Source organism: Monodelphis domestica, chromosome 8, assembly GCF_027887165.1.
Source record: "Monodelphis domestica isolate mMonDom1 chromosome 8, mMonDom1.pri, whole genome shotgun sequence".
NCBI lineage: Eukaryota > Metazoa > Chordata > Mammalia > Didelphimorphia > Didelphidae > Monodelphis > Monodelphis domestica.
The window spans coordinates 247,151,428-247,179,133 of record NC_077234.1 but is presented as its reverse complement, the minus strand read 5'-3'; the positions used below and the strand labels follow the sequence as shown (position 1 = coordinate 247,179,133).

At 37.6% G+C, this 27,706-nt stretch overlaps 1 long non-coding RNA gene across 2 annotated transcripts; it reads left to right on the top strand.

The window, feature by feature from the left end:
• Nucleotides 1–4,673: 4,673 nt before the first annotated feature.
• Nucleotides 4,674–26,767, top strand: LOC130455781 (uncharacterized). 2 transcript variants are annotated; one of them, XR_008913885.1, is made up of 4 exons: nt 4,674–4,804; nt 13,532–13,729; nt 19,303–19,430; nt 25,223–26,767. It is a non-coding gene; the product is annotated as an uncharacterized LOC130455781 (long non-coding RNA). The 2 variants fall into 2 exon arrangements; XR_008913886.1 differs by having other exon boundaries at nt 25,220–26,767.
• The last annotated feature ends 939 nt before the right edge of the window (nt 26,768–27,706 follow it).

Sequence of the window (27,706 nt, the reverse complement as noted above, 5' to 3'; positions counted from 1 at the left end):
TTTCCCGGGTTTTGTATGCTAAAAATCTTCCTTACCTGACTCCTGGTTTGGATAGTTTTTTTTCTAAATTGATGTTTATAAATGTTCAAATCATTTACATATAATTACATGTAATTATAATGAAAACTAAACAGAACTGTGCTATCTAGAATTTTTCTATTCTAAAAGAAATGATTTGGTTCATCTACATATTATTTGGTTTTAAAAGTATCTACCCCAAAGAAGGAAAAAATGGAAAAAGGGCTCTTTAAGAACCTAATCTTGATCCGTTATGAATTATTTCCATATCAATTTGAGGGTCTGCGGAATACTTATGATACTACAATGGTCTGGGTTTAACTGACATTGTTTTACATATGAAAGGATAGAAGGTAGTATATTGGAGTACCTGGGTTTTCCAAGCAGGGCTGTTCACAGGAATCAGATGGTTTTCACACTTTGAAAAACCTCTTTCTCTGGGGTTTTGAGGCTCCCATTCACTCATTCATTCATTCAACAAACATTTATATGCTGTCGCTGTTGAGTTGTTTAGTCATGTCCGATTCTCTGTGACCCTGTGGACTACAGCATACCAATAGTGTCCATGAGATTTTTTTTGGCATTTCCTTCTCCAGTGAATTAAGGCAAAGAGAGGTTAAATGACTTACCCAAGGTCACATAGCTACTAAACGTCTGAGGCTATATTTGAGTCCAGGCCTTCCTGACTCCAGGCCCAGCACTCTATTTACTGAGCCACCTCGCTACCAAATCGTTTATTGACATCTACCAAGTCCAAGGACCTATGCTAAATACTGAAGTTTAAATAAAAATAAACAAGAAATGGTCCCTATCCTCAAAGACATGCTGCAAATGGATCTGTAGATAGGAATCAAAGAATAGAACATGGTTTCCTTAGTTCACGCCTAGATCCAAACGGACTTGGTTTATATGACCTCTGGGCAGAGCTAGATCTGACTGCCAATATACAAGCTTTTATGGCCAGCGGCAGATCTGACAAGTGTTTTATGTTGTCTAACTTTAAGGCAGGGACATTCATCCTGACACTTCTCTCTACTTTCTCTAGGCTCATCTCCTTGTCTCCCATTTCCCTCTGCTGTTGTTAGTTTATGCCTCATTGTCCTTTATCTCCTTGTGTGATCTTGGACAAGTCACTGTATTTCTCAGGGTCTGTTTCCTTTTCTATAAAATGAAGAGGTTGAGTCACTAAAGTCCCTTCCAGCTCTAAATTTATGGCTCCATAATCCTAGGCCCTTCTTTATTCTCATCAGTCATTCACAGTTGATAAAAATACTTACAAAATCTATTAGAACGCATTACAGAAAGCAGCATGTGTCATTACTGAAAGGACTCAATCATAATTCCTTTTTTTCCTCTCTGAGAATAGGTGGTATGAAGGCCAGCAAAGATGGGGCACAGGTCAAATTCAGATATCAAGGTTAATCTTGGCAACACATATTCCATTTTTTAAACACATCCTCCTTCCATTCATATTCCCTACAAAAAAGGCAGGAATACCAAAGTAATAATTAAGACAATTAAGACAGCTAAGGCTGAACAAATTGTGGTATATAAATGCAAAGGAATATTATTGAACCATAAAATAATGAAAAGCAGGACAGATTTGGAGAAACTTGAGAAGATTTATATGAACTTATTAAGTGAACAGAAAAGGAGAACAATTTATACAAAACTTTCTAATAAAGCACTTCTCTTCTACTAAAATACAAAAAATACAAAACTCAGAATTACAAGAATGTTGAGATATTTTAAAATGTAATGTATTGTAATACCCAATGAAATTGCATGTTGGCTGCGGGAAGAGTGGGTGGAGGGGAAGGAGGGAAATAATGTGAATATTGTAACCAAGGAACAATGTTCTAAATTTACTAACTTTTTCAAATGGAAAAAAAAATAAAAATAAAATGTAATGTATTCACTGGTTAAGATTAAATGTCCCTGAACCAAAAGAATCTTTTGGCGAAAGCTTCTTGCCTGCATTTTATCAGCAGGATGTCTTGTTATAGTATGTGACATATTAATTTTGCTTAAGAAACTCTGAAGAGCTAGTACCAAATGGGTAGAATATTAGTTTGGAATAGAAAAGATTGCAGCCAGAGCTTATGGGGCAGCTAAGCTGTGTAGGTCTGAAGGGCAGAATAGAGCAAAACTTGTGATATCCCAGAGCATCATTTTTCAGTCTCTCTACTACTCTACCTTTGAAGTTTTTTAAAAAAGTGATTCTGGGAACCAAAAGTCTTGAGAGTCTAAATGGGGAAACTGTAGAAATGAAAGTTACTCCATTGGAGCTAGCTTTCTAACCTGAGAGCAAAAACACTGCAAACTGACTCTATCTCCACCTTTCTTTCAACTGTAAATTCTATAACATTTCATGAATTTTATTTTCCTTTCATGATTAATTTTCTTCCTACATCAATTACACATACACTGTGGTACCATTTCCTTTGTTTTCTTCACATTTGTACTTACCACATAACAGAAACTTCATCTGGACAAACAAGCATTACTGATATTAGCTAATAAAAATTAATTCAGACAGATGACTATAATGGAATATTACTATATCATAGAATATAACAAATATAAAGAATTCAAAGAAATTTAGGAACCCTCTGTCAGTCAAGAAGCCTACTTAGTAGGTAATTAAGCTCCTACTACTATGTACCATGCCCTTTAGGAAGATTATCTCATTTAAGAAGTCAGAAGGATAGTGAATGGAGTCATATTAAAGCTTATTGACATACTATTTCCAGAAATAGTATTTATCTGAACTACTGCAAGAGCCTGCTAATTGATCTCCCTGCTTCAAATCTCTCCTTCTATCAGTTCATAGTCCCAGTTTCTAATGCCTTCCTATATTTATTTTGTTTACATTTATACAGGTATCTTTCTCTTTAATAGAAAGTAAACTCCTTGAGGCAAGACGCTGATTAATTTTGGTTTTGTATCTTCAATACCTACCATAGAACTGGGCAGATAACAGGCCCCTGGAATATTAAATATGCTTTCAGACACAGTTGATGTTCTCATTTTACTTAACAGCTTTTTCCTCCTCTTTTAAAAATCTTTATTTCAAGTGGAAGAGCAAGAGAGGCAGTTTCACAAAAGAATATGACATATAAAATCTATTTCAGATTGCTTACCTTCTCAGGGAGGCAAGAAGGTAAAAAGAAGGAGCAAGAAAAAAGAATGTGAAACTCAAACTTAAAAAAAGAATGATGGATGCTAAACTGTTTTTACATGTAATTGGGGAAAAAAACAAAATATTATTTTAAAAATATGACATTATCACCACAAACAATTTTTAAAGACTTAGAAACTTAGATCTAGGCAATAAGTAGAAAGATAAAACATGCTACCCACCTTGTTACAGGTGTTGGATTCAAGATGCAAAATGAGACATATTTGTGGGCATCTTTAATGCAAGGAATTTGTTTTTTTCTTGACTATGCATATTTTTTCTTCTTTTTCATTTGGGAGGGAGGTAGAAAAAAGAGAAAATAATTTTTTGTTTACTAAAAAGATATAAAAGCAAAAAAACATTGACAAGAAACTTTAATAAAGCTTTAAGCAAAACTTTAAAGATTATTTTGCTGGCTATCAAGGGGTACATGGGAGTAAGAAAGGTTCAACAACAAAAAAACCCAATACAAATCAGAACATGAAAACCTCAAATGAATTACAAAAGTTTTTGAAGTTGAGCAGGCACAATCCCAGTTTTACATTTGCCTAGTAAATTAATTTCCAAAGTTTTTCACTTTCCCCATGCCTGAACCTGCCCTCATCCTCTCACTTCCTTGAAGTCTCTGCCAAAGTCCCACCTTCTTGCAAGAAGTCTTTCCCAGTCCCTAGAAGGACTTCTTAGTGGCTTCCCTCTATTGACTATCTCCAAATGATCCTCTCTATCTCTTCTTTGTACACAGTTGTTCTTTTCTCCTCCCATTAGGCTGGGCTCCTTGATGGGGTAGATGGGTATTTTCGGGGGGGGGGGGGGCGGAGGGGGGTTAAGGGGTTGTTTTTACCTCTTTATATCTCAAGAGTTTAGCACAATGCCTGGCACACAAATGTCTAATAAATGCTAAATAAAGAATTTTAAATGCTTCATAAATACACAAGGGCCTAGAGAGGCAGGAAGAGCAGGGGGCGCAAAGGCCTCCCTCAGCCATTTCCCAAGCCCCATTATTGACTTTCTTTTTCTTCAAAGCCATCCTATTAAGGGGGGTTTAAGACCTAGCTCCACCCCACTCCAAGAACCTCTTCAGATCATCAATGAACCTCCGACACTCCCACGGTTTTTACCTCACCGTCCTGAGAGCGGCCCGCCATTCCAGTCCAAGGACCGGAAGGACTAGATTACATCCACTTTAAATTTGGGAAATATCTAGAAGAATGAGATAGGGTCACTTTCCATAAGGGGAAACACGTTTATGGAATGTACCATTTTACATGTCAAGGGAGAAGGGGTCGTCCAGGACCATTCCATTTTTGTGTGGCGGGAAAAGGATACCTGCAGCGGGGGGGAAAAAGAGGGAAAAAGATAAAGAAAAAAATAGATAACCTCTAGTTTTCCTGCTCTGTAGAGACCACAGCACTGTCTGGTCTCAAAACCTGGGAGACTCGGGCAAGTTGCTCCCCCCCACGCAGATAGCTCAGGTGGTCAGAACCAGCCGTACACGTGGTCATTCCCACAAGGGACTGGAGGGAAGTATCCGAACCACGTTGGAGGCGGACCTCTGAACTCTTTTTCGTTGCTCTTTGCTCGCAACTCGCTTCGCATCCACGGCAGGTCTGTATGATCACCCTCCTCCCAGGCCCACAGCTCGCGTGTTCTGTCCTGAGTAGAAAAATACCCCGCTCTTTTCCGTCTCTTAAGGGCCTTTTCTTGTGCCCGCTCAAAAAAAGGAACCTGCACGTCTTCCTGGGAGGGATGGGGACTCTCTTGCCATTTCTTTCTCAAGGGACTGTTTCTCAGGGCCTGTTTTCTGAGGTTTGGTTGGATTTGTCTAGGCCATCGTGTGGCTCTGTAGGGCCGCCAAACCTGGGGTCAGGTTCAGATTCCTGAGGACGCGGACTTCTGGAGGCTGTTCCAGACGACTTGCAGCAGGAGTTGAAAGTTTGTATGTCCAGGTTTGTTTGCCTGGTCGAGGCCCAGGCCCACTTGTCTGGATTTGTTGGTCGCTTTGTAATCGCGCCGAGTGTGCTAACAAAATGGGTACGTTTGCAAAGTGGAACAAGTTTTGTTGGCTTAAAGCCCTGCCTGACTCTTCTGTGAGCTATGGATGATAGTGCATCAGGCCCTTCTTTCCTTCACTGCCTCCCAAAATCTGCCCAAGCTTTTGTTTCCATCTCCTGTCTGTCTCATCCTGTGCCCTCCCCATCTCCTTTTGCCTTTAGTCTTTACCAACATCAGAATTTTTTCCAGAGTTCTGGCCTCTCATTTGAGTATTCTTAAGTTTTAAAAAGTTTGATAATACATTAAATTTTTTTCTGAATTATATGTAGATGATTTTTAATAATAGTTTTCTGAAAATGTGGTATCCACGTTCTCTCTCATCTCTCCCCAGATAGCATAGGCATTTATTATACATGTGCGATCACATCATGCAATACATATTTCTGTATTAATAATGTGAAAGAAGACATCATTTATAGAATAAAAAATATTATGAAGGAAATAAAGTGAAATATCTGCATTCAGACTATCAGGCCCTCCTATAGCAATAGATAACCTTTTCAACATGAGTCCCTTGTAGTTGTCTTGGTGTTTCTGATAATAATTAAGTCATTCACAGTAGAGCATTATAAATTATTGCTGTTGTTGTGTACAGTGTTCTCACTTCATGTAAGTCTTCCCAAATTTTGGGAGGAATCATTTTGTTTATCATTTCTTATGGCACAGTAATTTTCCAGTACAATCCTATACCACCACTTGTTCAGCCAGTCCCTAATTGATGGACATCCCTTTGGTTTCCAGTTCTTTGCTAGAACAAAAAAAGCTGCTATAAGTTTTGTACAAATAAGTTCTTTCTCCCTATTGTTGATCTCTTTGGGATACAGGCTTAGTAGTGATATGGATGGGTCAAAGAGCATATACAGTTTGGTGACCCTTTGGACATGGTTCCAGGTTGTTCTCCAGAATAGTTGTATCAGTTTGCAATTCCACCAACAATGTATTAGTGTCCCAATTTTTTTGTCATATTAGTCAATCTGATAGGCATGAAGTGATACCTCAGAGTTGTTTTAATTTGCATTTTTCTAACTAATAGTGATTAGGAGAATTCTTTTCATATGACTAAATGTAGTTTTGATTTCTTCCTCTGAGAACTGCCAGTTCACATCCTTTGAACATTTCTCAATTGGAGAATGACTTGTATTCTTATAAATCTGACTCAGTTCTCTCTATATATTTGAGAAATGAGGCACTGGTCAAAGACACTTGTTAGAAAACTTTTTCCTGTTTGTTGCTTCTCCTCTAATCTTGGTAGGATTGGTTTTGTTTTTGCAAAAACTTTTAATTTTATATAGTCAAAATTGTCTATTTAACATATAATGTTCTCTGGGTCTTATTTGGTCACAAATTCTTTACTTATCCATAGGTCTGACAGGAAAACTATTTTGTGCTTCCCTAATTTGTTTATATCTTCACCCTTTATTTCTAAATCATGTATCCATTTTGACTTTATCTTGGTATAATTGGGTGAGATGTTGTACTATGCATAGTTTCTGCATTACTGTCTTCCAGTTTTCCCAATATTTTTTCTCAAATACTGAGTTCTTCTAAAAGGTTAGATCTTTGGGTTTCTCAAACACTAGGTTAATATGGCCATTTACTGTTGCATATTAAGTCCCTAATTTATTTCATTGATACACTTTTTCTTGGCCATTGTCCCATTGTTTTGATGGTTGCTGGTTTATAATACAGTTTGAGATCCAATATAGCCAAGTCCCAATTTCCTTCATTTGTTCCCATTAATTCCCTTGATATTCTGAACCTTTTATTCTTTCAAATAAATTTTATGAGTATTTTTTCTAGCTGTATGAAATAATTTTTTGTTAGTTTGATTGATATGGCATTGAATAAGTAAATTAATTTGGGAAGAATTATCATTTTTATCATATTGGCTCAGTCTATCCATGAGCAATTAATGTTTTCCAGTTGTTTAGATCTGCCTTTTTTGTGTAAAAAGTGCTTTGTAATTCTGTTCATATAGTTCTTGAGTTTGTCTTGATAGGTAGAAACTCCCAGGTATTTTATATTGTCTACAATTATTTTATAAAGGATTTCTCTTTCTATCTCTTGCTCTTGGACTTCATTGATATCATAAAGAAATGCTGATGATTTATGTGAATATATTTTGTATCCTGAAATTTTGCTAAAGCTGTTGATTGTTTCAATTAATTATTTGTTTGATTCTTTACCTAAGCTATCATATGAGCTACAAGGAGTGATAGCTTTATTTTATTTTTTGACTTTTCCCATCCCTAACATTTCTTTTTCTCTTATTGCTATAGCAAGTATTTCTAGTACAGTAGAGAGGAGTAATGGTGATAAGGGGCATATGCTTATTTTACTCCTGGTTTTAGATAGATGCTAGTTATTATTTTAAAGAATGTTCCATTAATTCCAATGTTCTCTTGTGTTTTTAATAGGAATGAGTGTGGTATTTTGTGAAAAGCTTTTTCTGCATTTATTGAGATAATCATAGGGTTTCTCTTGGTTTTGTTATTGTCAGTGCTGATAGTTTTCCTAATGCTGAACCATCCCTGAATTCCTGGTATAAAACCTACTTGGTCATAGGGTATAGTCTTTATGATATATTGCTATGATCTCTTTGTTAGGAAATTGGTTATCTTTTTCTGTCTTTTTTTTCTCTTCCTGGTTTAGATATCCACACCATACTTGTGTCATAAAAGGAAATTGCTAAAATTTCTTCATTTGTTTTTTCCAAATACTTTATATATTAAAATTAACTTATCTTTAAATGTTTGGTAGAATTTACTTGTGAATCCCTCTGGCACCCTAGTAGTTTTTTTCCTTAGGGAATTCCTTGATAACTTCTTCAATTTTTTTTTTCTGAGATGGGGTTGTTTAAAGTATTCTATTTACTCTTCTATTAATCTGGGTAATTTGTCTTGTTTTTTACTATTCATCTATTTTGCTTAAATTGCAAGATGATTTATTGCCATATAATTGGGCAAAATCACTCCTAATAATTGCTTTAATTTTCTCTTCAATAGTTGTGAATTAACCCTTTTTCATTTTTAACCTGGTAATTTGGTTTTCTTCTCTTTTCTTATCAGATTAACCAATGGTTTATTTGCTTTTCATAAAATCAGCATCTTGTCTTATTTATTAGTTTAATGGTTTTCTTTTAACTTTATTAATCTGTCCTTTGATTTTTCAGGATGTCTCATTTGGTATTTAATTGGAGATTTTTTATTTGTTCTTCTAGTTTTTTTAATTGCATGTCCAATTCATTGATCTATTCTTTACCTCTTTTATTGATGTAAAAACATTTAGAGATGTATATTTTCCTCTTAAGTACTCTTTGGCTACATCCTAAAATATTCCGTATTATGTCCTTGTCATTTTTAATAAAATTGTTTATAGTTTCCATGGTTTGTTCTTTGACCCACTCATTCTTTTCTTTTTCTTTTTATATTATATATTTTATATTATCATGTAAAACACACTTCCATATTGGCCATTATAAGAACAAACTCATGCATAACCAAAACCCCAGAATAAAACCATAAATACACTGATGTGAAAGACAACTCCATCAGTTTTTTCTCTGAAGGTAAATGGCATTCTCTATCACAAGTCTTTCAGGATTGTCCCAGATCCTTGCATTGTTGAAAGTAATCAAGTGTTCACAGATAATCATCATCCAGTATTGTTGTTATTGTGTGTGATGTTCTTCTAGTTCTACTTATTTTGCTCTACATCAGTTCCCACAAATCTTGCCAGTTGTTTTCTGAAGTCATCTTGCTTATCATTTCTTATGGCACAACAGTATTTCATTACCAACATCTACCACAACTTGTTCAGCCATTCCCCAATTGATGGACATCCTCTTGATTTCCAATTCTTTGCCACCACAAAAAGAGTTACTAATATTTTTGTGGCAGTAGGTCCTTTCCCCATTTTTAGGAATACAGACCCTGTCATGCTTTTACCCAATCAAAGGATATGTACAATTATATAGCCCTTTGGATGTAGTTCAGAATTGCCCTCCAGAATGGTTGAATCAGTTCACAACTCCACCAACAAATACATATATAATACATATATATTATATATATATATATATATATATAGTATACCATTTTTGCCACATCCCCTCCAACACTTTTCTTTACTGCCATATTGGTCAACCTGATAGGTTTTGTGAAGTGGTATAGCATGGTGGTTTTAATTTGCATTTCTTTAATGAAGTGTGATTTAGAACATTTTTTCATATGATTATTGATTGCTTTGATTTCTTCATTGGAAAATAGCTTATTCATATCCTTTGACCATTTGTCAATTGGGGAATGGCTTGAATTCTTATGAATATAACTTAGTTCTTTATAAATTTGAGAAACTAGAAATTTATCAGAAATATTTGTAATGAAATTTTTTCCAATTCTATTCTTTAGCCAGTACCAGATTGCTTTGACAATTGCTTTTTTATAGTACAGTTTGAAATCTGGTACTTCTAGGCCTCCATTCACTTTTTTTCCCATTAGTTCCTTGATATTCTTGACCTTTAGTTTTTCCAGATGAGTTTTATTATTTTTTCTAATTCTATAAAATAATTATTTGGCAGTTTGATTGGTATGACACTGAATAAATCATTTAGGCAGAATTGTAATTTTTATTATAATAGCTCAGCATACCCATGAGCAATTAATATTTTTTCCAATATTTTAGATCTGACTTTATTTGTGTGAAAAGTGTTTTGTAATCATGTTCATATTATTCCTTTATTTGCCTTGGCAAGTAGATTCCCAGGTATTTTATATTGTTTAGAGTAATTTTTTAGTGGAATTTCTCTTTGTTGCTGGACTTTGTTGTTCATATATAGAAATGCTGATGATTTGTTTTGATTTATTTTGTATCCTGCAACTTTTACTATAGCTCTTAGTTATTTCTACAAGTGCAAGTGTTTTAAGTTGATTCTCTAGGATTATCTAAGTATACCATCATATCATCTGTGAAGAGTGATAGTTTCCTCATTGCCTATTTTATTCCTTCAACTTCATTTTTTATTGCTAAATCTAGCATTTCTAATATAATAATAAATAATAGTTATAATAGGCATCCTTGCTTCACTTCTGATCTTTTTGGGAAGGCTTTTAACTTATCCCCATTGCAGATGATATTTGCTAAAGATTTTAGGTGTATATTACCTTTCATTTTAAGAAATGACCCATTTATTCCTGTACTTCCTAGTATTTTTAATAGAAATGGGTATTGTATTTTATTGAATGCTTTTTTTTCTGCATCTATTGAGATAATCATGTGATTTCTGTTAGTTTGGTCATTAATGTGATCAGTTATGCTTATAGATTTCCTAACATTTCAACCAGCTTTGCATAGTTGGTATAAATCCCACCTGGTCATAGTGAATGATCCTTTGATATATTGCTGTATTCTCCTTGTTTGTATCTTATTCAGTATTTTTGCATCTATGTTCATTAATGAATTTGGCCTATAATTTTCCTTCTCTGTTTTTGTTTTTCCTGGTTTAAGCAACAGTACCATATTCATGGTTTCATAAAAATAATTTGGTAGGATTCCTTCTCTGCCTATTTTCCAAAACAGTTTATGTAGTTTTGGGATTAATTGTTCTTTAAATGTTTGCTAGAATTCACTTGTGAATGTATCTGGCCCTGGAGATTTTTTTCTTTGGGGGTTCATTGATGGCTTATTCAATTTCTTCTTCTGATCTGGGATTATTTAAGGATTCTATTTCCTCTTTTGCTAATATGGGCAACATGTGTTTTTTATAAATATTCATTTCACTTAGATTGTCAGATTTATTGGTATATAATTGGGGAAAATAGCTTCTAATCATTGCTTTAATTTCCTCTTCTTTGGTGGTGACTTCACCCTTTTCATTTTTTATACTGATGACTTGATTTTCTTCTTTTTAAAAATCAAATTAACCAATACTATTTTTTCATAAAACGCAGCCCAAATTTTATTTATTATTAGTTCATTGGTTCTCTTAATTCAATTTTATTAATTTCCCCTTTAAATTTTAGGATTTCCAATTTTGTCTTTAAATAGGATTTTTAGTTTGATCTGCATTTTCTCTGTTTTATTATTCCAAGCATTTACAGATAATTTTTCCCCTAAGGTACTGCTTTGACCATATCCCATAAATTTTGATATGTTGTCTCCTCATTGTTATTCTCATCAATAAAAACATTGATTATTTCTATAATTTATTCTTTGAGGCACCCTTTTTTTTAGCATTAGATTATTTAGTCTCCAATTCATTTTTTATTTATCTTTCTCTGGAGCTTTATTGAATATTTTTATTGTTCTGATCTGAAAAGGATACATTTACTATTTGAATTTTTTGCATTTGATTATGAAGTTTTTATGCCCAAATACAAGGCCAGTTTTTGGGTAGGAGTCAAGTACTGCTGAAAAGAAGGTATATTTTTTCTGTTGCCATTCAGCTCTTTCCAGAGACCTATTAGTTCTAACTTTTCTAATATTTCATTCACTTCCTTCTTTCTTTTTAATTTTTTTGTTTGATTTATCTAGATCTGAAAGGGGGAAGTTAAGATCCCCCACTAGTATATTTTAACTGTCTGTTTCTTCCTGAAGTTCATTTAATTTCTCTTTTAGAAAACATGTGCCCAAACTACAATTTCAAGCTTCCTGTGAGTCCTTTGCCTTACCTTTGTCAGTGGAGTGAGGGAGTGTTCATATTCTGCTGCTCAGTGGAGAGGCAGGACATGTCCTCAGGCTCTGTGGAGAGGGGGGCAGCCCCCTCTGACATGATGGGATACACATGCCACAGCTTTGCCAACATGGGGCTATAACATTTGGAGCATATCTGTTTAGGTTTAATATTATTTCATTGTTTATAGTACCTTTTAGCAAGATGTAATTTCCTTCCTTAACTCTTAATCAGATCTATTTTTGTTCAGTTTTGTCTGAGATCATGATGTCTACTTTTGCTTTTTTTTACTTTAAATGATGCACCATGTATTCTGCTCTAGCCCCTTATCTTTACTCTGTGTGTCTCCCTGCCTCAAATGTGTTTCTTGTAAACATCATATTATAGCATTCTGGTTTTTAATCCACTTGTCAGTGTGAAATCCCCTGCCCCCTTTTATGATTATAATAGTATTAGCCTTTAGGATTATAATTTGCTTTATATGGATTATAAATATTAGCTAAGAAAAATTAAAATAATTTTTGTTTTATATGAATTATAAACAGTAGCTAAGAAAAAATATGACCTAGTCTAAGGGTCGTATATCCAGAGATGTCACCTATCTGACTCCTAGTTGTCAGCATCAAAAACACTAGATCTTAACCCTTTACTGAAAAGGTTTTGGAAAGGTCAGTAATTATAATAAATATAAAGTTGCCATTCATACTGATTTTTTTTGTACTTTCTAGCTTATTTAGCCCTCACACAATCTGTCCATGTAAAAAAATTCTGTTATTCAGTCTGTCTTTTATGACAATATGTCATCAGATTTCTAGGTATTAAAAAAGGTTATCTCCTGAGGCTCGGGGTCTTTGGTCATGGCATTGATCAGAGTCTAGTTTTATTATGAGACTGGCCACCTCTCAATAAACCTAATAATTGCTCAGATTCTATATTGGTGTGATAATTTTTCACTACACACTCTGCTATCCACTTCTGCTTTATGGGAGAGTTTATTCCATTTACACTCACAGTTATGATTACCAATTATGTATCCCACTCCATCTTATTTTCCCCTTTTGCTTTTTTTCTTTTCACTCTGTTCCTCCTCACCAGTGTTTTGCTTTTTTATCACTCCCCACACTTGACCCTCCCTCCTATCAACACCTCCCTTGCCCTTGACTTATTCTCCTCCTACTTCTCTATAGCCCGTTGAATATGTTTGTTATTCCCTCTTTGAGCCAGTTAACAGTGAGAGTAAAGTTTAAGCACTGTCCATCACCACTTTCATGCTCCCCTCCCCTGTAATAGTTTTTCATGTCTATTTAGGTTAGATAATATAATGCATTCCATCTCTCCCTTCCCTTTTCTCTCTGTAAAAAATGAAGATTTTGAACCCTAGACTTCAATCCCCAGAAGTCCTTGGTATTTCCCAGAATTCCCTATAATCTCACCTGAGTCTCCATGTAGATGAGATTACAAATGGTATTTAACTGGCAGCAACGCCTGCCACGGCTCTCTTCCATTGCAATGATGTAGCAAGTATAGTGTTAAGCTAAGTGTGGGAAATTTTAAATGGGCTAATCAGCCATAGGCATGTGGTTTTTATTTTGTATCTTCTTTATTCCTAGAGTTTTAATGATCCTTAATAAACCTCATAGAAGTTTTCGAAAACTTCCGGTCAAGATGGCGGCTTAGAGGCAGCAAAAGTTCAGACCTCTGAAAACCCTTCCTTACCGATCACAAACTGAATGCTCCTAGGGCACCGAAATTCAAAGTGAACAACAGGACAGATCCGGGGAACCCTCCTTCTGGACTCGGATCAAAAGGTACGCCCCCCGAAAACCAGAATCCTAGATCACTCAGATATAAGGGGAAGGCAGAAGGAAGGTCCCAGGACCCACCCCCCAACCCAGAGCGCTGAGCCGGCGGCAGCAGCAGGAACCTCAGGGCTGGCTATTCTGAAGGACACACCTTGAAAGCAACCTGTTGCTCATTATTTCGTTTTCCGATTTAAAGTTATTTAAGAATTCTATTTCTTCTGTTAGTCTAGGCAATTTGTATTTTTGTAAATATTTATCCATATCACCTAGATTGGCATATTTATTGCCATATAATTGAACAAAATCGTTTTTAATGATTGCCTTAATTTCCTCTTCATTGCAGGGGACTTTTCACCTATGACCCATTTCTTCTTGCATTGTTTTCATTTCTGTCTCGCAAAGGAAAAATGGGAGACAGAAATGAAAACAATGCAAGAAGAAATGGGTCATAGGTGAAAAAATCTTCGTAAATGATTTTTGAAATCCTTTTTGAGCTCTTCCAGAATCTGAGTCCAATTCATATTTTTCTTTTGGATTTAGCATGTATTTTCATTGCTTTCACTGTCCCCTTCCATGTCTGTGTTTTTGCCCTTTGTCTTCATAAAAATTCTCTATGATTAGGTTTTTTTTTAATTCTTGTTTTTGTTTTGATGTTTGCTCATTTTTCCATCCTTTTTAAAAGTAGACTCTGTTCTTCGGGAGGTTAAGGCACCCTCAGTCCTCCCTTGATTCTACCCTTAGCTTTATTTCTGAATTTCTGCAAGTTTCAGGTTTTCCCAGATGATGATGCCCTGTGGGGTGGTAGCATCTGCACCTCCCACTGCTGATTCAATTACTCCCTGAGCCTGCAGTTGGCTCAAATTCTAGCCTCAGACTTGGGTGTAAACTTTTGGTCTCACTCTGGGCTTGAACAGGTCAGGCACCCAGAATGCAGAAGACTTCCCTGCCTGGGGATCCACCTTGAACTCTGGTTCTTTTTTGGCTCTTTCAAGTCAGCACTGTGGGGATTGCCCCTAGATTGAGAGTCCTAGCTCTGGGTCTACATACTCACCACAAGCCCAGGCTCAGGACCCAAATACATCAGGCTACACAGCTGGAATTTCATATTCCACTGTAGGTTTGTTTGGAACCACTATTGGCCCAGTAGATGGGAGACAGGTGGGTGGGGAGGAGCTTGCTATTAGCTTGCTCCTTAATCCTTGCTATATCCTACTGGCTGTGTTCCTTTCTCACTCCAGTGCCTGAGATGCTCTCTGCCTACTTCTCAGATTCTCTTCATGAAAGTTAGTTCACTCTGTCTCCTTGTTGGTTCTTTCATTTCTGGGTTCGTGATGTGGTGTTATTTTAAGATTTGTTGGAGAGGATTTTCATAGTAGTCTTGAGCTTCCTTGCTTCTACTCCACCATCTTGGCTCCAGAACCCAAATTCTAACCCACTCATTCTTTATAATAAAGTTATTAAGTTTCCAGCTAATTTTGTCATTGTTTGCATTCCTTTTTAAGTGTGATTTTATAGCATATTAGTCTGAAAAGATGCATTTATAATTTCTGCTTTCCTGTATTTTGTCATGAGGGATCATTTTTTTTTTTGGTGGAGGTGTCATATACTACTTAGGAAAAGATATATTCCTTTCTATTCCCAGGAAAAAGATATATTCCTTTCTATTCCTATTCACTTCTCTTCAAATATCTATAAAACCTAACTTTTCTAAAATTCTATTCAGCTCCTTAATTTCGTTTTTATTTATTTTTTGGTTTGATTTATCTAGTTCTGAGAGGAGGTTAATGTCCTCTACTAATATAATTTAATTGTTTGTTTCCTACCATAACTCATGTAACTTTTCCTTTAGAAATTTGGATTCTATGCCATTTGATGCATATGTTTAGTATTGATATTACTTCATTGTCTATGACACCGTTTTATCAAGATTCAATTTCCTTACCTATCTCATTTACTCAGGTCAATTTTTACTTTTGCTTTGTCTGAGAAAATAGTTGCTTCCACTGCTTTTTTAACTTTAGCTGAAACATGTTATATTCTGCTGTACCCTTTACCTTTACTCTGTGTGTGTTTCTCTGCTTTAACTGTGTGTCGTATATATAACATATTGTGGGATTCTGGCTTTTAAGCCACTCTGCTATCTTTTTCCAGTTTCGGGGAGGTTCATCCCATTTACTTTTAACAGTTACAATTACTGTTGTTTCCATCCATCTTATTTTCCACGTTTATCCTTCTCTTCCTTTCCTAACAGTCTTTCACTATTCACAAATGTTTTAATTCTGACTACTGCCTTCCCCCAGTTTACCATCCCTTTTCTCCCTTTCTTTTTACTTCTCTTATAGGTTACGATATGTTTCTTTACATGGGATGTTATTCTCATGTTGCACCAATTCTGACAAAAGCAAGGTTTAAGCATTCCCCATCTCCCATCTTCTCCACTGTATTGACTCTGCTTGCCTCCTCATGTGAGATTATTTACCTCTTCCACTTTTTCTCCTTTTATCTTTTCCTAATATGTTCCCCTTAATTTGGGGAGGTTTTCTTTTTGTTTTGTTTTTTTAATATCATCCCATCATATTCAACTTACTTCTGCCCTCTCTCTGTGAATGATCCCACTCACTGCCTTAATAATGGTAAAATTCTTTTTTTTTTTAAACCCTTGCCTTCCTTCTTGGAATCAATATTTTGTATTGGTTTCAAGACAGAAAGGTGATAAGGGCTAGGCAGTGGGGGTCAAGTGACTTGCCCAGGTTCACACACCTGGGAAGTGTGTGAGGCCAGATTTGAACCTAGGACCTCCCATCTCTAGGCCTGGTTCTCAATCCACTGAGCTACCCAGCTGTCCCTGATAAAGTTCTTTAATATCTTTAGTACTTTAAGTATCCTAAGTACTTTAGGAAATCATAGATATCTTAAATATCTCAATTATCACCTTCTCATGTTATAATGTAATCAATTTGAACTCATTGATTTCCTCCAGTCCCTTAAGTCTTAAGTACTTTAAATACCTTTACTATTTCAAGTATCATAGATATTTTAAATATTTTAGTTTTCAATCTTCCCATGTGGGAGTGTAATTAGTTTAAGTCAACCAAGTACCTTAAGTATCTCAAGTACCCTAAGCATCTCTTACATCATAGATATCTTTATTTTCAACAGCCTATATAGGAATATGATTAGTTTAACCCTATTGAGTTCCTTGAGTTCTCTCTTTCTGTTCTACCTTTTTTGCTTCTCTTGATTAATTTATTTGATTAATTTAATCATTGAATTTTCTTTTCAACTCCGGCCTTTCCCTTTTTATCAGAAATGCCTAGAAGTCCTTGATTGCATTAAATTTCCATTTCTTCCCCTAGAGTATTTTGCTTCCTTTTGCTGGGGAGGTGATTCTTGGTTGTAATCCTAGATCAGTGATGGTGAATGTTTTAGATATGCAGTGCTGTTCCCCCCACCACCACCACCAAGTGCCATGCCTCCCAACTCTCCCTCCTCCCTGCCTTTATCCCAGACAGGGGAGAGAAGAAGCACTCCCATTGGACTGCTGGGCAAAGGGGCAGGGGAAATAAGGAATGTTCTCAGGCGCATGGAGAGGGGGTGGCAAACAGCTCCACCTTGAGTCTCTCTGGCTTTCTAGTAACAAACTCTAGCAGGCAGTTGCAGGTGTGCCCACAGAGAGTGTTCTGTGTACCCTTTGGCACCCTTGCCATAGGTTTGCCATCACCATCCTAGATCCTTTGTAATACAGAGTATCATATTCCATACCCTCCAGTCCTTTAATGTAGAAACTGTTGCTGGTCCTGTATAATCCTGACAGTAACTCTATGACTAGGTTGGTTTTGTTTTTGTTTTTGATTTTTTGGCTATTTGCAAATTTTTCTCTTGGCCTGGGGTTTTTTAATTTGGGATCTCTTTCAGGAGATGACTGGTGGATTCTTTCAGTTTCTCTTTTCCTCTCATTCAAGAACTTCAGAAAAATTTTAAATGATAAATTTTCTGCAGTATTGTTTGAGACTTTTTTTTTCTGTTCATGACTTCCAGACAGTCCAGTGATTCTTAGGTTATTGTTTCTCCTGGATCTGTTTTCCAAATCATTTGTTTTTCAGCAAGATATTTCAGACTTTATTCTGTTTTGTTTTTTTCATTCTTTTGGAATTTTTGTTGTTTCCTGATATTTTATGAAGTCTTTAGCTTCCATTTGTCCAATTCTAATTTTTAGGGGACCATTTTTTAAATTTCCTTTTTTAGAAAATTATATGGTAAATAATAAAGTGAGAAATATAAAGCCTTATTGTACTCCTTTCCTGTCTCAAACTAATCACTTGTTCCATGTTTGATTCTAACTGTCACTTCTTGGACCACATACAGTTTCCTCAGAAGAACTGTAGTGATCTGATACTCCCATCTCTCTGAGAACTTGCCACATTTTGTTGTGATCCACACAGTCAAAGGAATTCTGCAGTCAGAGTTAGACAGCTATTTTTTTGGAACTCTTGTACCTTCTCCATAATCTAATGAATGTTGGCCACTTGGTCTCTAGTTCCTCTGCCTCTTCAAAAATCAGCCTGCTATTGAATTAATTCTTAGTTCACATTGCTGAAGCCTACCTTGCAGCATCTTAAACATAACCTTGCTGGCATGGGAAATGATTGCCATTGTTTTGATAGTTTTGATAGACAGCTCTACTGGAATTCTATCACCTCCACTACTAGTCTTATTGTTCACAATGCTTGCCACATTTCACATCACTGATGTTAAGGTCATTCTTGTAGAGTTCTTCTATTTATTCTTACCAACTTTTCTTAATCTTTTCCACTTCTCTTAATATCCTACTATTTTGGGGGGCAGTTATGCCCATTTTTGTATGAAATGTTCTCTTTATATCTAATTTTCTTGAAGAGATCCATTTCCCCCATTCTATTGTTTTATTTCTTTGCATTTCTGATTTAACATAACCTTATCTATACCCATTCTGTGGAATTCTGCATTCAGTTGTGTATATCTTTCTCTTTAACATTCCTTCTTTGCTTTTTGTAAAGCCTCATCAACCAGTCGTTTTGCTTTCTTTCTCTTCTTTTTCTCTGGGATGTTTTTTGTTGCTGCCTCTTGTACAATATTGCAAATGTCTGCTCTTTGTTCTTCAGGAACTCTACCAGATCTGACCCCTCAAATCTATTTATCACTTCTACTTTGTATTCCTAAGGTATGTTATTTACATCATACCTTTATGGTTTGATCATTTTCTCTGTTTTCCTCAATTTAAGGCTAGATGCTATAATAAGAAGCTAATGATCTGGGTGATAATCAACTGCAGGTCTTGTGCTGATTGTATAGAACTTCCCTATCTTTTGTTGCAATATTGACCATCTGATGATTTCATGTAAAGAGTTGCCTTTTTGGTTGTTGAAAAAGAACTGCTATGATTAGTGAGTTATCTTGTTAAAACTATTGACCTCCGCCTTACTTCATTTTGTACTCCAAAGCCAAATTTGCCTATTATTATAATTATCTTTTGATTTTCTACTTTAACATTCCTGTCCTCTTTAGATAAATGTGACATCTTCTTTTGGTCTTATTTCTAGAAGATGTTGTAAGTCTTCATAGAATTTAGCGACTCTGGCCTCAGCTGTGGATGCGTCTGGAAATGAAAGGAAAGTCTGATTCTGGAACGATCTCATAGGAACCTGGAATGCAAGATCTGTGAACCAAGGTAAACTGTTTGTGGTCAAACAGGAGATGAAAAAGTTAGCATTGGCTTCTTGGGTGTCAGTGAACTTTAAATGGTTAGGAATGGGTTAACTTAGTTCAGGTGATCATTGCATATATTGTAAGCAAGACTCTCTTAGAAGAAATAGAGTGGCTTTAAGCAGTACTGGAGTATAATCTCAAATATGTCAGAAAGATCTGTTCAAATCTAAGGCAAATGTTCGTCACTATAATATGAATTTTATTATTTTCCTTTATTGTCCTCAGTGAAATTCTGCTACTTAACCTCTGACAAGTGGCTTAACTTCTAACTGTAGTTTCCTCTTCTCTACAAGGCCAGTAACTAGATAATCTCTGGCCTTCCATACCTTCAAGTGGATGATCTTATCTATAAGTTGACAGACTTATTCAGGGTGAAGTTCTGCATTAGCCAAAGTTTGTCCTACTCCCTATTAGGCATTCTTCCTTTACCATTGAATCTGACCGGAAACTAATATTTAACAAAATGAATAAATATAATAACACAGAAAGAGAGAGAGAGAGAGAGAGAGAGAGAGAGAGAGAGAGAGAGAGAGAGAGAGAGAGAGAGAGTGTGTGTGTGTGTGTGTGTGTGTTTATATATCTACTGGCAAAGATCCTACTACAATTGTGAACCTGGACTGGAAGAATGGTGGTACCATAAGGAAGTTAATAAAAGGTAAAGAGCTGACTTTTGATATTCTGAATTTGAGGTGCCTCTGGGACACCCATGGCATTTGAAGATGTTGAATTTAAGTTTAGAGAAGAGATGAAGATTATGTGTCTAGTTTTGGTAATATTCTTCAGAGAGATCATAACAACTCTAGGGAACCAATGAAATCAACAAAAATCAATCAAATGTCTACTAGATGCTAGAACTGAAGCTTGAGAAATTGGGGCAAGATGTATATAAATCTTTAAGTTATGTGCATAGAAATAAATAACAAATTATTTTGGGGGAGCTATTGAAATCAACAAGATGAGAGATTTAGAGAGAAAAGAGAAGAGAGCCCAGGAGAGGACCTTAGGGTACATCCACTATTGATAAACAAATAGGTAGAAGAGCCAAGTCATATCACAAAAACACAGAGAGGAGACATGCTTAGAAAATAATTTCAGGAGAGGGAGGAAGATTGAAGCCAGGTATCAAAAAGAAATGTAATTGGGGAAGAAGTGAAGATAAAAATTAGTTTTTCCCTAGGAGTTTAGTTGGAAAAGAAGAGAACTGTAGGGCAGCAGCTAGAATGCATCATAGAACTGAATGTTTTGTGTGCACTTTTTTCTTAAGGATAAAAGGAAAATGTTTTTCAAATTTTATGTAATGAAACAAAACTTCTTAGTGTTCTAGTGGTATAAAGCTTAAATCAAAATGGGGACACTGGTATCTTTGGTCTGATTTCATCTCTTCCTGAATCTTGATCAGTCCTTGATAAAATTGACATCCATAATAAAACCAATTCATGTTTAGCAACAGTAATACATGTAAGAAGTTCTAAAGGGAAGGGAGACAAAAGTTGAGTAAATAAAGAAGACATTTCTGGAAGTTCTAGGCTTCAAAATTTGCTTTTAGCATATGTGATTTGAATAGGGTACTTGGAAATTCACATAAAATTTTATTTTTATGTATAGTTTCAGGGCTGACCTCAAACTATATGAAATAATATCTAGTGACAAATAAAGCATTATTTGAACTAGTAAGTTTTTAGGGGTTAATAGGGAGGGAATAGTAGCATAAATAAGCCCTCAGCTGTCAGCTGGAGAATTTTGACTGATAGATTATAAAAAGATGAAGCCCAAGGGCAAGAGAGAAGAAGCAAATGAAGAGATGGGAGGCACAAAGGAGGGAAGAAGGAAGAACAAGAGAGAAACAGATTAATGAAATTAGGACCAAATTTCTGCTTGATTTGTCAGTAAACATTTTCTTAAGCTCCCTCTATGTACCAGCCACTATGCCAAGTATGAAGGCTATACTTCAAGAAAGGTAAAATATAGTCTCTGCTCTCAGCTCAGTCAAATAGGAAAAAAAACACATACACTCTGTAGAAGGCTGGTAAACAGGAGGACTATTAGGTGAGTTTGAGGGAAGAAATAGGTGACTGATTTTTCGGTTGTGAGGTTCCAAATTATCTTCAATTTAAACTTACAAGATATCAAGAAATTCTCAGAATGGTTAAAAAAATTATTCAAAGAAACAATAGCTTTTGTGTACTTTGTTCAAGTTGAGGATATGCATGCTTGCTAGAGGACAGATTTTCATCAAATGAAGGAAAAGAGAAACATAATTTCAAAAATGTCTAGCAATTCTTTCCTGAGTCTCAGTTCACAATAAGATTATGAAAAATTCATACATTTAATATTTTTAAAATGTGTTTTATTAATGACTTTAGTCTGTTTTATTCCCCACTTTAAATGGGCTCCACCATTGTGGTAGAAAAACAATGTACAGTGACTACTACATCTGGCAGCAGATACACTATTCTGTCCTTGTCTCTTGCCTTTGTTATGGTGGACAAGGTATGCTTTTTTGGTGGTTTGTAGTTTTTAAATTATACCTTCCACATTGAATCAATAAGATTCCTTGCATTGGGGGTTAAGTGACTTGTCCAGGGTTACACCGGTAGGAAATGTCTGAATCCATATTTGAACTCAGGACCTCCCATCTCTAGGCCTGGCTTTCAATCTACTGAGCCACCTAGCTGCTCCCACACAGTATGTTTTGTTATCTATCCTTCAAAACTTTCATCAATTTTTCATTTATTTGAAATTTGAATTCCTTTTAGTGTTGTTTTCATTTACATTGTTTGAAGTTCAAGCCTCATTCTTTTAGTATAAATTACTGTACCTGCTGAAATAGTATATTGGTGCATACTGTCCTGTGGATCTTATTTCACTTTGTATTGGTTCATACAAATATTCTTGTTTCCTCTGGATTTTTTTATTTTTCATTTTTTAAGATATTTCTTCGGTGACTTCAAATCCAGAAAAAATAGAAATTAATCTCTTTAAGGACCCATACATGATTTCACAATTTAGATACTATGGAATTTCGTGGTGGCTGCTGTTATTTTGATTATTTCACGCTTCTGAACTTAATCAGCTTTATTGGTTTTGATGATTGCCTCTATAGGAAGCTTACTTCCTATACTGGATTTCCCAATGCCAAGGAGTCTATATTAGAACTGGGTGAGCCAGAGATGGTAGGTGAGACATTTTATCTAACTACCAATACTCATCTACAACTTGCTCCCAGATGCTTTTACATGAGCCCCAAATGCATGGTAGGAGTCAACCAAGTGATTACTTACTGCTTACAGGTGGCAAATGAGTGAATTTCCTACACTGACAACAAGCCCAGAGGGGAAAAAAGTAATTCTATTTCGAGCTGCTCCATCAGGGCCCCATTCAAGTTTCCCAGACCCAAAGATCTAGGTAGTGACTGTATTTCCTAAAACAAAGAGAAACGTCTCCATTTATTCAGATCATTCAGTCATCCCCAAATCATCCCAAGCACCCATGTATGTGCGTCACACTATGCTAAATACTCTAGCAGATAAAAGAACGGACACAGTGAGCTCACTGCAGGGTAGATAGGACCCTCAACTGGGACATAAAGTCATCATTTTGTGTTTGTCTAGAGAAGAAAGGACCTCTTGTGTTAAAAGACATAAAGGAGCAGAAACCGGTGAGGAGGAGGGAAAGGAAATTCCTTTTTTAGAGTAACTACAGTTCCATGCTGTTTGTATTCAGCTTGGCAGCAAAGCCCATTAGACAAGGTTCACCTATTAAGTAAGCCCCTTATACATGGCCCCAGGCTGAAGAGCGCTTATTCCGGAATGTCGGAATGTTCTCCTGTTCCCTGTCAGGCCTGGGACTACAGAATTCAACCCTATCGGGTGGGTCATCGCAACGACAGTTTGAAAGAAGGAGAGAAGAGAAGGGAAGAGGGCAAATGGAAGTGGGGTCAAGATCTCTTCCTTCTCTAACCCTGATTTTGTGATAAGCCCATCCCAGTGTCGTGAAGCTGTGTATCATCGAATTCACGATCCCAAAATAAAATTCATGTCTAGCACTTGGGACAGAGAGTTCTGGGGTTCGGGTGGGCCTTTGCAATCATTTTGCTAAATGAGATAATGTCAGTGTTGGTCTTGGACAATTTATAATTCAAAGTCTAAGAAAAATTTGACTAAGAATGTTTCACTTCAAATGACTGAATATTTGCAACTCCAGCTTTAGTGCTCCATTTTGAAAAAATTAAGCCTTTAACTGCCATTATAATACCTCTCAAAAGACAGCTCTATTCTTTCTCATTTGCTTATGAGTAATGTAAATGAGTTATTGTTTTTACTTTCTTTTGGAGCAATTTTTAATAAAAGGGGGAAGTATCTGAGAATCCAGAATATAGAAAATCATTTATATCAAATATATGAATAATAACTCTAAAGATGAAGCAGCCACTGGCCAAGTGGATAGTGTCAAAAGACCTGAGTTCAAATTTGGCCTCAACCACTTACTAGTGGTATAACTCTGAGATAGTTACTTTACCTCTCTCAGCCTCAGTTTCCTTATTTGTAAAAAGGGGGGTGATAACACCTTCTTCTCAGGGTGGTTGTGAGGCCCAGATGAGATCATTATAAAGGGCTTTGCACACCTTAATGCTAGCTCTCATTCCCCTTAATTTTCTTTGAAAGGCAATGACCCGCTTTACCTATTTTTTTCCCATTTTGTGGAGACTGATTCTAAGGCAAGGATATAACAACTTGGCATATATTTGCAGTGACATAGACTAGGAAGGATGGGATCGGAAAGCTCCAGCAGAGAAGTGCTTTAGGCAGAGTAGCATAGGCAATGGCAGGTGTATCTGCACAGATATATGCATACACATTACACACATATTTACATAAACATATATTTGTGCACATAGGCATGTATCTTCCCTCTCCACGACCCCCCCTTGGAGATATCCTTCAAGCAGAGAAAGAGATAAAGGGTATTTCCAGGAGGTGAGACTTAGGTCTCCGTTACATTTCCCTTTGCGAGCCCTCCCGTTATCCTCCTGGCCCTGTCCGTGCTTACCTCCAGAACTAGTGATGAGTGGAAAACGCCGCTCAGGCTTCTGCCTTGACGAGCTTTCGGCCCCTGGAAAGCACCTCTGTTCTCTTTGAGTCTCCTTTTGCCAGATCTCAGTCTTGATTGCCCACAGAATACCTTAGTAGTCAGTCGTGGGTCTCTGTGACCTTGGGAGTCAGTCTGCCGTCTGAGCCTCCGTCCTCTTTCTCTATAAAATGTTTATAATAATGTCTGTGCTACTCCCCTCGCGGGGGGTTGTCGGAGAGTTTGGGTAAAGTCTAAAGCGTTAGAGAAATGCAGTATCTTCATCTGCCAAATGAGAGTCAGTATCTTTTCTGTGCAGATAAAGAAGCGCCACATCTGAAAGAGGTTTGACAGTAACGAAGCACCCTAAAAATGTATGGCGTTACGATGGTGCTCCTGCAAGCGTTCCTCCTGAGCCCACCCCTTTAGTTCTCATTCAGTAAGAATAACCGGCATCTATACGATGCTGTACGGCTTCTGTCCGAGTACACAAATTTATATGTGTGTGTGTACGTTTGTACTTAATGCTGATTCACACTTATCGTGTACGAACAATTTGTGTAATGCTTATGAATTGATAGAAATGATCTCATTTGAGGCTTCCTGCACTCCATCCGCTTTTACCACGTGTGCTGGCTGTGTAGCGTTTCCGTTCCGCGGCTCATCTGGTTTCTTTTCTGTTAGCAGCCCTGCTGTCTGCGGTCCAGAAATCCGTGGTCCCCCAGCCCAGACCGGGTCACCGTGACAACGGAAGCGCCCCGAGGCGGGCGTCAGCTTCAGCCACGGGCCCAGACAGCGCCCTTCTTGAGCGCACCATTGCAAACGGCTGTCTGAAACCTGACTGCTCGGCACCGATTCTGCCATTACGTGTTTTGGAGCATGGAGCCGGGCGTGCCTAAAGTACGGACGCAGGGAAGAGAACGAGGGCAGCCTTTCCTTCGGGGGCTCTGCCTGTGGGCCAGAGGAGCTGCTCCCGCCGGGTGGGCCCAAACAGCACCGGATTGTCTGTCCTTGACGGCGCTGAGGATGCCCCCTGTGCGTGCCATTCGCGGTCTTTCCTACGAGGCCAGACTCGCTGCCGTTAAATCCCCTGCCATCGCCAGGAGCCCCCCCCAACTCTGGTCATCTGGCTGCAGCTTTGACAATAGCCGATGTGGACCAAGGCGTCGAGCCTCCAGGCCTGTTGGGACGCCCTGAGGGCCAGGACGGTTTCCAGACGGCACCTTCATCGCATCCCAATCACAGCACCAGGGCCACCCCCGCGTGTTCGCTATGCCCCAAACACTAGTGGATAGCTGTGGCCCAACTTGAAAGAGAGGCTGGCCAGTAGCTCCACCATCGCTAGGCTTCAAACTCTTGGCCAGAAGAACGAGCTCGTCCCTCACTAGTCCTGGGACACGAGTCCGAGGCCTGTCTCAGCCCTTCGTGAGCTCTGGCCACACGGCCGGTACCCTGAGAAACCGACGCTCAGGTCAGGGACCCTTCTGGACTGCCGCAGAGACCACAGCAACGTAAATCTATAGCCAGCCCGACTTCCGGGACCAAATCCCCTAGAGAAGAATCCACAGACGCAACCGAGACAAAAACGCTCCTCGTGCTGGGGACAGAACCTTGTGACTTGGCAAAACCCCCAAGACGGAGACTTGGGCGGCTGTAAAATTCAAAAACAAATAAGTGGGCGCTGCTGCCCTGACCTCGCCTCCACTAGGTCTTGAGCACGGAGCTGGCGCTGGATTGGGCCACGGCTCCCGCGAAGCTGAGCTGCATGGTATTCTGAACTTCAGACCATACTTCCGTTCTTCCCAGGCCCCACGGCTAGAATGTTCCTGAAGGACCCAACACCTAGATGTCGCCTGTCCTCCCTGCTCGGGCCACAGCCCAAGGCAGCGCCTCGAATGGGCCGACATATCGCGGGCCTGCCATTTATGGGAGTGGGCTGCTTCTGGGGACCATGCCTCTGCCTGGCTCAGGCCCACGATACACGATAGCGGAAAGAATGCCAGGTAGGTATCTGGTCTTGCTCCTGATAAAGCACCCCCATGTTGATCCAGGGGGTTCAGAGGACTCTGGGGAGAGGTTGGAATGACATTTGGGTTATATGTGGAAGATGAGAAATGCCTCAGGAGGTGGTTTTTTTCAAGTAAAAGTTATGAACAAACATCTGCAGACTTTGTAGCCATGGAGAATGGTTAAAGAGCCCATTCCAAAAACCAATGAATATTTACTCAAAGGCTTTCAGTCTCATTAATTTATTTTCTCTTTTTCTTGGTACTTCTCTGCATCTAAAATCTGTGTTCATTGTCTATGTCTCTGCTGGTGCCAGGCCTTTATTATTTGTTGACAACAATAATACCTGCTCCATTGATGATCTCACCAAAACATTGGAATTCAGCTCGTAAGAAAATGGGGGTTTCCACTTACAGACCACCCAATCTGGTTTCTCCATCTGCTTCTATATAGACTATTTCCCAGACAAGCTCAAACTTCTGACCAATATATACTTACTAAAAATGCCTTTAGTCAAAATAGCCTATTGTTTCTAAGGACATCACTTTTTACTATTGACTTGTCTGAGATCATGATTGTCATCTCTGCTCGTTGCTGCATTGACTAGGCTTGTCTTTCTGTGGTTGCAAGAAAAGGCAAGAGAAAAGGCATGGATTTGATGCCTATGTACCAAGCATTTTGCTGAATTCTTTTTTGCAAATACCTTTTTTAAAATTCTACAACCACCGCGCTGCAAAGAATGTGCTATTATTATTAGCCCCATTTTATCATTGAGGAAACTGAGGCCAAAGGGGGTTAGATAACTTGCCAGGCTTACTGAACTGGTGTCTGAGGCTGAATTTGAACTCAGGTCTTCCTGACTCAAGGCCTAGCACTCTATCCACTGGACACCTAAATGAAAGAAAAAAATATATCCTTTTTCAGTATGTGTAAACATTTCAAAGTTCCCCACCCTGAGAAGGGACTTCAGATTCCATTCTTTCCTTCACATTAGAAATGATGAGTTTTAAAGAAGGTAACCTTGGTTTTTCAGATGGGCCTCAGTAACGCCCTGGAAGGCGATTTGTTAGGGCCTTTGATCACATGTCTTCTATAAGCACCTGTTTGCTATTTTGCCAGAGCTTTAAGCTCTCTATTATCTTGATCTTAATATCATTTCTCAGG